Raw genomic sequence first — 12,643 nt, forward strand, 5'->3', positions numbered from 1 at the left:
ACCTGAGGAAGAAATCAAATGTAGTACAAAAATGAACAATGATGTAAGAAAATAAATAAATAAATTTAATAAAGAAAAACAAACAACAACAAAAAATGCTGGGTCACATCCCCAACTAGCTGAGGCTGCATCCCACTTGGCTTCACCATGATCAGGGTCCACACCTGAGGCCAGGGGCTCTTCCTGACCTGGGTTGGAGAGCAGGCTCTGACCTGGACCCAGCAGGCTGCACGGCAGCCCCAGAGGCACCAAACACCATAAAAGGCTGTTCAGGATCCCAGCCTATGGGCCGCTGGCTCAGCCTGGATAGAAATAACATCTGTCTCTAATTTCTCATTCTTGAATATCTTATAAGAATTACTTTACTATATTGATGTTAAATGGGTGCTGTGGGGAAGCCTGATTTCTTTCCTTTACAAGTGATTTGGTCTTTGTGCTTAGCTCAAAGACTATTTTATCTTTAAAATCTAATAATTTTACTGGAATATGTCTCAGTTATGACCATTTGGAGTCAGTTTTCCCTAGTACATGATTTGTCCTTTCAATATGTAAATGCAAGTCTTCTTTAGGGAAGTGTTCTTGAATTATATTTAAAGTTTATAAATTATATTTATTCTGCCTCATATTATTGCTTGGCTTCTTTGGAGGCAACTCTCTCTCTCCTATCTCCATATCACTTGTGAGATTCTGCTGTTTTATCTGCAGTGTCTTTTTTCCCTTGTCTGCTTACCTCCTCCTCCATTCCTGAAGCAGTGGATCATTTCCTCCCAGCATGGCCCCCTGCACAGCCATTCCTGCTCTGCACTCTGCACCTGAGCCGGCTTACAAGGGGCTTCTGTTTTCCTGTTTGTTTCTTTATTGGTCACTGCCACTGTAGGGTAAATGATGGGCAGGTTTGCGCTGTTGGCCTCTGTGGCTATCACCTGAGGCCTCATTGTGCTGATGCAGGAGGTGCTCAGGGCACTCATGCCTGACGGTGGACACCTGGAGGATGGTGTGGGCATGCGTGAGTGGGCACACCTGGGCCTGGAGGCTGAGGCTATAAGGACAGTGGAGGGGTTATGAGAGAACGTCAGAGACAGAGCCCAAAGAGAAAGCGTAAAGATTTGATGGGGGTCGGAAAGTCCCCCAGTCCCCCACCTGCCCTGCGCCTGGTTTCAACACTTCAATTGGTGAAGAAAGATCATTAAAACCTGAAAAAGCCACTGCTAGCTGCAGGACTCATCTCCCAAATTGATCTTGCCCCGTGTCTTGCTGGCACAACAGCCACAAAAGGACACAGTCCTTGCTGCAAATGCCTATTTGTTTGTGCTTCTGAGGCTGGCATTCCTAGACCCCCGTGGGGGCACTTTTGGCTCCTTCTGTCTGTTTCTTACCTGCTCATCGAGGTCCTCCCTTGAGATGGTGACCCTCTCCAGCTGCTAGCTGCAAGGCTCTGATTCTTCATGGCTTCTCCTGTCTCTGCCCTTAAGAGGAGTCTCACAGGGCTCAGGTGGTCACACCTGCTTTGGGGATTATTTAAAAGTACCTTGGAGTTTGTGGCTCTTTCCTGGTTTTATTTCATTTAAAATGGTGCTTGTGTTCTTTCTTTTTTACGTCCTTCATTCTCCTTGTTGCTACATATGGTTTCCAAAAGGCAGAAGTCCCAAACAGAATCAAAGTATATGGAAGTTTAAGAAAACCTGCCTAGATTTTAATGTCCAGAGGGGAGAATGGCGATTGTAAGAAAAAAAAAGAGAAACACAAAATTCAGATGTCTTGCCGGGAAGGCACAGAGCAGGATCTCTATGATCCGAGCAAATGGGTAAAGGAGAGTCCTGCAGCCCTCAGTGGCTTTCTCAGGCTTTTGTTGAGCTTTTGCATGTAGTGCAGCAACCAGGTACATGGCAGGCAGGGCGCCGGGGGCCTCCCGGCCCCTGGCTAATCTTCACACTTTCTGGGCTCTCTAGAGTTCTCTCCTGGACCCTTCTCTGCTGTTGCTTCTACTCTCATTCTTCTTTCTGCTACTCTACTGGCATCCCCCTCACGCCACCCTCACCCTTATAAGCCCAGTCTCTCAGCCCAGGTGTGCCCACCTATGCATGCCCACACCCTACTCCACGTGCCCGCCATCAAGCATGCATGTAGGGCCACAGGGGTCTGTCATTAATGCTAATGGCAGGAGGGTGGAAAATCCTGACAATTTCATATACCCTACACCAGGGTTATGGTGATCCCTGGATACAGGAAGTATGAGGGAGGCAGGAAAATGCAACCAGGGAAAGAAAGTTCCAATAGTATTGGTAATATCTTATTTCTTAAATTAGGTGGTAGGTTCTGGGTATTCACATTATTTTACCATTCACTGTTATATAGGATTAATATGTTTCAAATAAGTCAATAAGTTTTCTTTTTTAAAGATTGATTGATTGATTGATTTATACAAGCACTGGGTACAGTCAGAAGTGCAGGAGGGTGAGAGAATTCACCAGAGCCAAAGTGGAGAGCAGAACAGGCAGAAGGACCAAAGTACACTGCTGAGGGTAGCAGCGGGCGGCAGGAGAGGTCTGTGTGCCATGTGGGACCCTCACCCGACGGCCAGGGATCGAACTGGCGTTGCAAAGGCTGTGGGCAGCTTCGCAACCCACCACTCAACCGCTGCGCCACCAGGGGAGGCCCTCAACAAAATCTTTTAAACGTTCAAGGGGAAATTTTTATTTTCGTGATTTGAATATAATATATATTAATATGACTGAACAGACGGATGACAGAAAAGCAGGCCTATGTGGGGAACCTAAGAGCAAACTTTGTTACTTTCATTATTCCCAGGCAGATGAAAAGGCCTTAGAAAGTCCATTAAGGTTTGAGTGTTCTTCTCATAAAAATATGTGTGTATAAATACACACACACACACACACATGGTGTTGCTAATTAAATTTTAAGGGATGATCAGATGATAACATCCCACACTGCAATAACCTTGTTTGGCTGGAGCCAGGAGAGCTGGAGTGGTAATCACAGGTCTGGATAATAACTAGTGGTCTTTGTCTCTATTCTTTTTTTAAAGATTTACCCATTTATGCATATAAGAGCCGGGGTACAGGCCAGATGCAGGGGGTGGTGAGAGGATTCACCAGAGATGGAGTGGGGAACAGAACAGGCACATCTACTGAAACACAATGCTGAGGGGAGCAGCGGGCGAGGCAGGACAGGTCTGTTGTGCCATGTGGGTAGCTCCCTGGCTGGCTGGGATTGAACTCATGCTGGAGAGGCTGTGGATTACTTCATAGTGCAGTGCTTAACCCCTTGCACCATCAGGGAGGCCCAAAACCTTGTCTCCATTCTTGACTCAACCACTGGGGCTGAAGATTCATTTCTGCATTACAACCATTTCTCAAAAAAACTTAGAATGTGCTCCCCAGGAACAGGATGAGAAGGTTCATGACAATAATAATAGTAATAGTAATGGTAATAATAATATGAAAAACACTTTAATTTTACATATATGGACATGGAAAGTTATGATGTGAAGGGAAAAAAACATGTGGATCATATCTAGCAGGTCCCATTCTTTAAATAATAATAAAAGATTCTAATATATCTTTATGGAGATAAATGCAAATATATCTGTTGATGCACAGAAATATTCAGGAAAGTGGATAGTATTCATCATGGCAAAGGGGTTGGTGTGAGAAGGGTTGAGGAGAGGAGTTTCATTTCCTACTTTAATAATTCAAAAAGTGATGGTGGGTTTATTATACATGATTTTACTTTATTGTTTTAAAAGTAATTTTCAAATAAAAATTTAAAAGAAAACAACTGCTTCTGGTGACAGCCAGTGTCCCCAGCTGGGGCATTTGCCTGTAGCTCTGACCTTGAAGTGAGTGCCTACTCCCTCCCTGAGGGCTGAGGCAGCCTTGGTTTCTGTGTTTGCCTGGAGTCATAATCTTAGTGTGTGAGGGAGGAGGGCTGGACAGTTTGGACCCAAGTTCATGTCTGGAACATCCTGGTGGCCTTCCTCGAGAACTCAGGTTTCCTAGTCTCGGCTTGAAAGTGGCTTATTTCCAAAAAATGACCATAGAGATGTGACTCACCAGTTAGATATGTTGTGATATTTAATTTGAACAGTTCAAACGAAGAGACTACCTTTTTTCCATCTATGGAAGCCCTTGTTGGAGACCCGTAAGGCTTGAGGTGCTGAGACTGGGAGAATGTTGGGGTCGTGACTGGAAGACTGGTCAATACGGGCTGGAAGACTGGCCCATGTCCAGACCACGATGTCCTTTCCTGTGTTAGCAAAGCTAAGTCTGGGAAACAGGCAGGATTAGAAAGGGCATAGAATATACCTGATAACGCAGAACCTTGGTGGTGAATGTGCACCCGGACAGGGCTAAATGCTAAGAGAATGATTCATTGTCTAGTAACTAACAAGGAGGGGAGGGGGGCAGTTTGTATCAATAAAAATGAGTTGCACTGGGCACTCGGGACACTCGAGCTTGAATGGAGAGGCCTTGCATCCCCTGGGTCCTGCTTCTTTTAAAACCCTATTATGTGACTGTCATTTCTCCATTTATTGGTTCTTTCAGATTCCTCTCCTCAACCCTGTTCACCAGAGCTGGTCTCTGGCAGCCCTGATTTAGGTTACGAGCTGGATTTGTGAGCAGGGATCCTGCCTTGGGGTTGCTCATCCCAGCCCCTATGTTTTTCACCTGGGCTAGGGGATGTCTCACTGGGAGAGAAAAGAAACCAGGATGCCTGGGTCACCACTTCGAGCAGGAAGCTGAGGCTGCCCTGAAACTAGGAAGTTTTGTTTTCCCCCAGGCCCTGAACTTGTTCACGGGGATGGCAACTGTGGATCTGAATCTGGAGAATGATGGTATGTGCTACTCGAACCAGAAATCCCAGTGTGGTTGAGGTTAAAAAGAAAATGACAGACCCCAGAGTCGTTTGCGCTATGTTCACTAAGACTTAATACCTAACTTCTCTGCAATTTCAAGCCCCTACAGTTTCAGCCTCCCCTAGGAATGTAGTCTTGGTCAGTGTGAAGTTTTCTGGTTACCATCAATGAGCTAATGTTTTCCACTCCTCACTGGAAAATGAGAGACTCTTTTGCAAAACTTTTTCCCATTCCTAATAGTTGGGCTACCGAGACCTTAAGTAATCCCTGCTGCCCTATTCCACTGTCTTTCTGCCGATAAAATCTACTTGCTAGACTAGAGGCTGCTTAATTCATGAATCATTTAGTGAAATTAATTAGATCTTTAAAAGCTAACTTTTAGATTTTGGATTTTTTGTTACTTAACACTGGTAACTAGCAGGATATAACTGTGGGGATGGTGGGGTTTTCTACCTATTTATAGACGTATACCATCATTTCCAAAAAGTTTTCCAAAATCTCAGACTTGCCACTTAAAAAAAAGAAATAGCTTTTTTTTTTTTTTTTTTTTTTTCATTTATAGCAAAACTCCAGAGACATCTCCTTGGCAGACGAGGCTCTATTGCTTCTACAAATAGAGTTCATTATTTTGTCAAAGTGAATTAAAATAGAATGTCACTTACTGAATGTCACATTTCTGGATTTGACATTGTATATAAAAGGTCCTTTTAAAAAAAAGAAGAGAAAATCTGAAAGACTAGGTTGGAAACCCACTTGAAGAAAAAAAATATAGGCATTAAAAAAATCCCATTTGGGCTTCATAAAATTCCTTTCAAATGTGACAGTCTGGTAGAAATCAAGTAGTTTTCAGTTCCTAAAATACAATTTTGATTAAAAATTTATAAAGCTATTTGGAGGAAAGATACTATACAAATTGAGAATAGGTCTTATGGATCCCTTAGAGAGAAGAAGGGAAATTTCTACATCCAAGTGGTACATAGTATTAGCTCCCTACAACCAAATCACCTTTTCAGTTTTTGGACCGAGGCTCTCCCTACTTCTGGTGGCTTATGCCTGGGCCTGCTACGGATGACCAGAGGAGCTACAGGGTGAGGAGTAGAAGGACTGGCTCTTACCCGGGGCGGGCAGGTTGACCCTGTGGAACACACTCCAGGATGCTGGGGTCCAGATCCTCCTCATCTCACAGTATTTTCTGAAAAATGGAAAACCATCTCCTCCACATTCAGGTGGCAGGCAGAAAGGGGCAGAGAGGATGAAAAATGTTTTTTCTTCTCTTCTGCCCACATAAATAATTCCTTCCTAGAGCAGAGCACTCATGATGATCTGAGATTAGAGTGAATTTGAAATTATGAAAACTTGGACTTGATTCCACTTACACTCTTTCCTCCTTACCCTCCTCCCTACCTACTGAACTCTTATCAAGTGTTCCTCATGCAAGATTTTCCCTCACTGCCTAATGGGAAAAATCTATTCCAGCCTCCCCAAATAAATGTATGAATCTCTACTGTGGGTCCTAAAATGTCATAATGTAATTATGTATGTGAATGACTCTCTAATCCATTATACTGAGTTCTTCAAAAGGAAGGGTTTTATGTTATTGAATTCTATATCCCTAACATACAGTTTGGTACATAGCTCATAGTAGGTGTTCAAGAAAGGTTTGTTGAATAAATGTTTAGTTAATGGATTTATAAATGGGTAAATTAGTAAGTGCATGAATGAGTGAATAAGTGAAAATGCAAGTGAATAAAGGAATCCAGGAATGGAAAAATATGAATGAATAGACCAATGAATAAACCAAATGTCTATTCTTCACAGAACAATGATTATACCCATTTTACAAATGGCCAAGCTGAGGCCTGTGCTATTAAGCAGTAACTTGCTCATATTTCCACACTTGGTAGCAAGCACTGATGAGTTATGATTTGAGAGAGCCTGTTCCACGTGTCCAGCCTCATCACCACCATGCCAGTGCAGGGTGGGCGTGAGGACCACAGGGGGTGACATAGACCAGAAGATGGTGCTGAAGAAAGACACTAGTGTTAACAAACTGAGGGGTGTCCAGTTATGCCCATCTTAGCTCTTCCCTACTTCTTGATGCCTTCTTGGGTGGGTTCAAGTGACATAAAGCCCCTCGACACTCTCACTCCAGCAGATTCTAGACCAGGTTTCCTGGAGCACATGGGAGACTCAGGTTCTGGGTGATTGACTTCCCTTCCAGGGCCATCATCCTGATATCATTAATCCAGCCCCTGTGAGACTGTCACAAGGTTCATTCATATGCATATTAGATAATACCCATTAGTGATACCCATTAATTAAGCAGAGCAATTTGTTTATAATTAAGTTGAGAAATTTATGACTTTAGAAAACAATTACAGACACTGATACAAACACATTAGGTAGCGATAGCAACGCCAGTTTTAATTGCTTTCAAGAACCACTGATATTAATGCCACAGCCACCACTAGTCATGTGTGACAACAGCTTGTAAATTCATCAGTTCACCTATGAGCAAACATCTCAGGTGATCTGCAATGGGAAACTTCAGCCTCCTGGAAACATCTTATGATATAGTGCTATGTGAATAAAGCAGACTTGAAAACTATGTATGGTGCGTTCTCAATTTGGTAAAAGAACAATTCTTTGTATGTGTATTTCCTTCTGGTATGATACATACTTTCTCTCTATATGTAAAGGTATACATACATATATATATATATATAAAGAGCGGTATATAGCATACATTTATCTCATACATATATTTATGAATATATATGTAAGTATAAATATAAGTCTTTCTAATGAAAGAAATACATGTGGATTACACATAAGAGAAATGCATAAATAAGGAAAGTGGTTTTCCCAGTGATGGGATTACTATTTTTATTTATGACTTTTTTTATTTTCAAAATAATCTTATAGGAGAGTTTACTCTTTTTTTTTTTTTAACAGATTTATTTATTTATTTATATAAACACTGGGTATAGTCAGAAGTGTGGGAGTGAGAGGATTCACCAGAGCCAGAGCCATAGCAGGGAACAGACAGGCAGAGTGGCGAAATACACTGCTGAGGGGAGCAGCGGGCGGCAGGAGAGGTCTGTGTGCCATGTGGGACCCTCGCCGGTGGCCGGGGAGCAGCCGGGGATCGAACCAGCGCTGCAGAGGCTGCGGGCAGCTTCGCAGCCTAGCGCTCAACCGCTGCACCACCAGGGGAGGCCCTACTCTTTTTTTAAATACCTAGAAAGTTAAGCGTTATTGAAAGGGTGGAAATAGAAAAGAATCAAAGGATCAATACCTTTTCTTTTTCTTTTTTTTTTTTTGAAAAAAAATTTTTTTTAATTTATTTATACAAGCTTGGGTACAGTCAGAAGCGCGGGAGGGTGAGAGAATTCACCAGAGCCAGAGCGGGGAGCAGAGCAGGCAGAAGGACCGAAGTACACTGCTGAGGGGAGCAGCTGGCAGCAGGAGAGGTCTGCGCGCCATGTGGGACCCTCCTGCTGTGGCCGGGGAGCAGCCGGGGATCGAACCTGTGCCGCAGGGGCTTCGGGCAGCTTCGCAACCCAGCGCTCAACCGCCGCGCCACCGGGGAGGCCCAATATCTTTTCTTTTTCAAGCAAATTTCCTTTAAAAGGTAAGCAGATGCTTCTGTTTCATTGTACATGCTATTTCATTGGCATTATAAGATTATCTTTTGTTTTTCTATGAGAAAATGACAAGAGAAACTCACATTTACTCATCATGGGTTTCTTCCATCTCTGATTCTACAGTGGGGAAAGAAAAGTAGCACCCTTCAACTTTGAAAAAAAAAAATCAGCTCATGAAAACATGAAGAAACTGTGGGTGCAACTTCCTCAGTGCAGAGCCTGCTGATGCAAGATAAAACACACCAAGCAGTCATTCTGGGCAAGGACAAATTCTCAAAAGTCTCATTGAATAAACCTCCTGCTGACAAGAGTGTGTACTTATAAGAGGGGTGAGGACCCATCCTTGCCAAATGATTCATCTTCCTGAAATATCACAAGTGAAGAAAAGGGCCATTTGGCTAAAAGCTGTGAATGCCTTGTCAGAAAATGCACTCCCAGAATGTCAGAGGTCATCTGACCCCATGTGCTCCTCCCCAGCTGAGGGGAGATAGTGTGACCTATGGGGTCAATTGCCAGCCAAAGACAGAGCTCATTATGAACACAGATTGGATCCCCTTTCTGTTAACATTTAATGAACACCAACTCTGTGGCAGGCAGTGACCTCTTATCTTCCCCATTGTAGCACATTTACAATTACAATTCAGTCTTTGCTTAATAGATTAATAATAAAAGATTATTAAGTCCATGATCTGGACTTTGGTGCTCCCCAAGTGTAGTCCTTGGAGTATTCATTTGACTAGGTGTTTCTTGAATAGGTTCTGTATGCAGAAAGTTTGGGAAACCCTGATTATTCTTTGCCGTCTTGGAGATTCCTAATGGTACAGCTTCTCTCCAATTCTTGGAGACAGCCTACAGTGAAGAAGCTTTTTCTGTCTTTCTTTAATATGGCCAATGTATTGAGCACATACTATGTACCAGACACTGATCTTGGCACCGGGGTGCTGGGATGAATAAGCAGAGGCACAGTGTTAACACACCCCTAATCTCGTAGGGGGAAATGGATTTTTTTTTTTTTTGGCAAATATTTATGAAGATAAAGCAATGTGAGAATACAAATGAGATGACTAATTCCATGGGAAGATGACATCAAAAAGAACTGAGTTTTGAAGTATATAAGAGGGGGAAATACCATCCTGAGAAATAACTACTGCAGTGACTCAGAGACTTAAAATAACAGGTTTAGATCAGAAAACAAATATCAAGAAGTTCAATGTGATTGGAATGAAGGGATAAATATGAGAGGAATATAAAATAAGGTTAAAGCTTGCCAGATTTGGGGTTATTGAATAGAAGGCCTTTCTCCTCTTGAATGTGGAGACATGAGACAAGAGAAGGAATCTTCTTCCCCTGAAGGTGGGACCAGAAGAATTGGACACAACACTACATTGGGTTTCACCTCTCCATGTGGAATATTAGGTGTTGAGGATCTGAAATGGAGGTACAGCTCCAATTCTGAAGAATTAAAACAACACAATGAGATTGGAGGCAAGGAAATTTCTTTATAAAAGTTTTCCTGACTACTAGGAGAGGGTCGTGTTTGTGTGATGGATTCAGTTCCTGAAGGAAATCGGTCTGTGATTAGAACACACCCACACCAACTCTAATTTCCATGTTTTTCAGATAAGGGAGGTAAGGGGCTTTGAAAACCCTTCTCTTTGATTATCAGATTCATTAGGCCAAGGGAACACTTATGAAGCATTTACCATTTGGGGGCCCAGCTTTCAAGGAACCCTGTGCGGAGAAAGATGTGCCAAGCATCAACAGTGGCACCACTTGGCCAGGGCTCAGGTAGAGATATGGGTGCCATGGCCTTGGGTCCCACTGGGAAGGGGTTTACCATGATTTTACATGGTAAAATCATGAAAGGCTTAACAGAAGAGGAAGGCTTAGGAGGAGAGGTTGCCAAGTGGACAAAGAAAGAGGATGCTCCAGGCAGATGAACCAAATATTGGGACAAGACCAGAGCAAGTAGACCAGTAGGGGCTGTGGAAATAATGTGGATGTGAGATACTGAGAGGATGTTTGAACTTGAATGCATGCAGCAGGGAAAGGAAGATGCAGACAGATTTCAGATTTATATAGGCGATGGAATTGGCTGGGCTGGATGAATGATTAGATGTAAAGGATGCAGAAGGTGGAGTCAAGATGACATTTATGTTTCAGCTTACATGACACCGGTCACAGAGTTGGAGAATGAATGGAGAGGATCAAACTTGAGGGCTAGTAGAGGAAAACAGATTTGAGTATGTGAGATGCTGTCTGGGAGGGCTCCCAGGAGTAGGTACCTGGATTAATGGATCTAGAGCTTGGACAAAGAACCAAGTGGAGATACAAATCTGGGGAAAACACACTGAGCCCTAGTAATACACTCTGATGTCAACAGCTCCAAGTGGGGAGGTTAGCAGGCCAGGTATATACAAATGTGTCTGCTTCTGGGGAGCCCAGCCTTAGAAAGGGAACTGAACTGATGTTCTCTGTGACTCTGGCTTACAGGCTGCTCTTTTTCTATGGGTCACATGGGTCAAACTCCCACCATAGTTTCAGGACCCAGTTAGTGCCTACACCAAAGCTCTGGTGAGCATGGGAGTAAGAAAGAAATGGTTGAACATAGTCATATTTAATAGAAACAAGTTTTGGAGCTAATAATACTGATCTTTTCAATGGACCGAATTAAATTATGCTCCCCATCTTGTATCTTAATTAAAGGGATAAAAACTGTTTCACATTTTAATTAGCAAGTTTGTCTTGAAAAGACTTAAATTAATATGGGAGTCATCACCCTTGGAGAGCAGCCCTCTGCCAAGATCCACCGGCCAGTGTGAACACGGAGAACTCCATTCTATGGAGAATGGAGTTTCATGAATGAGAGCCCCCGCAGCAGGAAGTTAGAAACGTCGGCTCTTCAAATTTTCTTTTTTTTTAAAAAAGATTTATTTATTTATGCCCACAAGAACTGGAGCACAGGCCTAAAAGGATAAAAGCAGGAAGCTGGTTTGTAACTGGAAGGCATGACAATTTTCTTTTCTAGAAGGATCCACCTTCTACATGTGTATCTTAAGATATTTAAACACTGGGCCTCCCTGTGACGCAGCATGTTGAGCACTGTGCCGTGAAGCTGTCTGCAGCCTCTGCAGCGTGGGTTTGATTCCCTGCCGGCCAGAGAGAAACCACATGGCGTGGCAGACCTCTCCTGTCTTGCCTACTGCCCCCCTCAGCAGTGTATTTCAGTCTGCATGTTCTTCTCCCCGCTCTGTCTCTGGTGAATCCTCTCACCCTCTCTTGTCTCTGGCCTATACCATAGCTCTTATATGAACAGAAAATAAATATTTAAAAAAAAAAAGATATTTGAACACTGGGGTAACAAGCACCCTTTTAATTGGCTACCTTCTCACATGGGAATCTCTGGGGTTTCTGGAAACCATGTTGGCAGAGCCGGAGAACAAACAGAATTCTGCCCTTGGGGCTGCCCTAGCAAGAGCCTCCAATAAACACCCGATGTAGGATTCAGAGAAGAGTCAGGCTCTCGTGGCTTTTTCCTCTAGCTGAAGAGACAGTGACCTGGGCAGTGTTTGCTGGCCACAAGACTATGTGAGTCCTGGTACAGTCAGGTCCGTGAACTTATTTTTTTCAATTTGTTAAACAAATTTTTAAAGTAATGCTTGTTTAAAAAATGGACATGAAACACATTTAAAAGGAAAATTCAAAACATAAAAACAGACACAATCACTGATAACATTTTGATGTGTTTCTTCTGGATTGGCTTGACTGAGGTAGCCTTCTGGCACTCCCCTGGCTAACATTCCTGAGGGTCCTAGGTAACGAGGCTGGTGGGGTACAGTGCTCACTGCTGCTGCCGTGCCCACCTCCATTTTCATCCCCGCTCACTCTCCTCCCATCATTCCTGCTAGCTGTTCTGGCTCTTGGGTTCATCGCATTTCAACCTCGAGCTGGCTTGCTCCTCCTCCTCTGTTGCCTAGAGGACAGTTAACACGAGCCTACTGTATAATCGCCTGTATTGAAAGAGTTGTGTAAAATGGGATTTAATAGGGAAAAGGGAATGTTGAAGTCATTATTTCTCATGGCCTCTGCCTGGTCCAGGGTCCTGCTACTAGACTGCATG

Source organism: Talpa occidentalis, unplaced genomic scaffold (genome assembly GCF_014898055.3).
Source record: "Talpa occidentalis isolate TD23 unplaced genomic scaffold, MPIMG_talOcc4v2.1 talOcc4.3, whole genome shotgun sequence".
Classification (NCBI taxonomy): domain Eukaryota; kingdom Metazoa; phylum Chordata; class Mammalia; order Eulipotyphla; family Talpidae; genus Talpa; species Talpa occidentalis.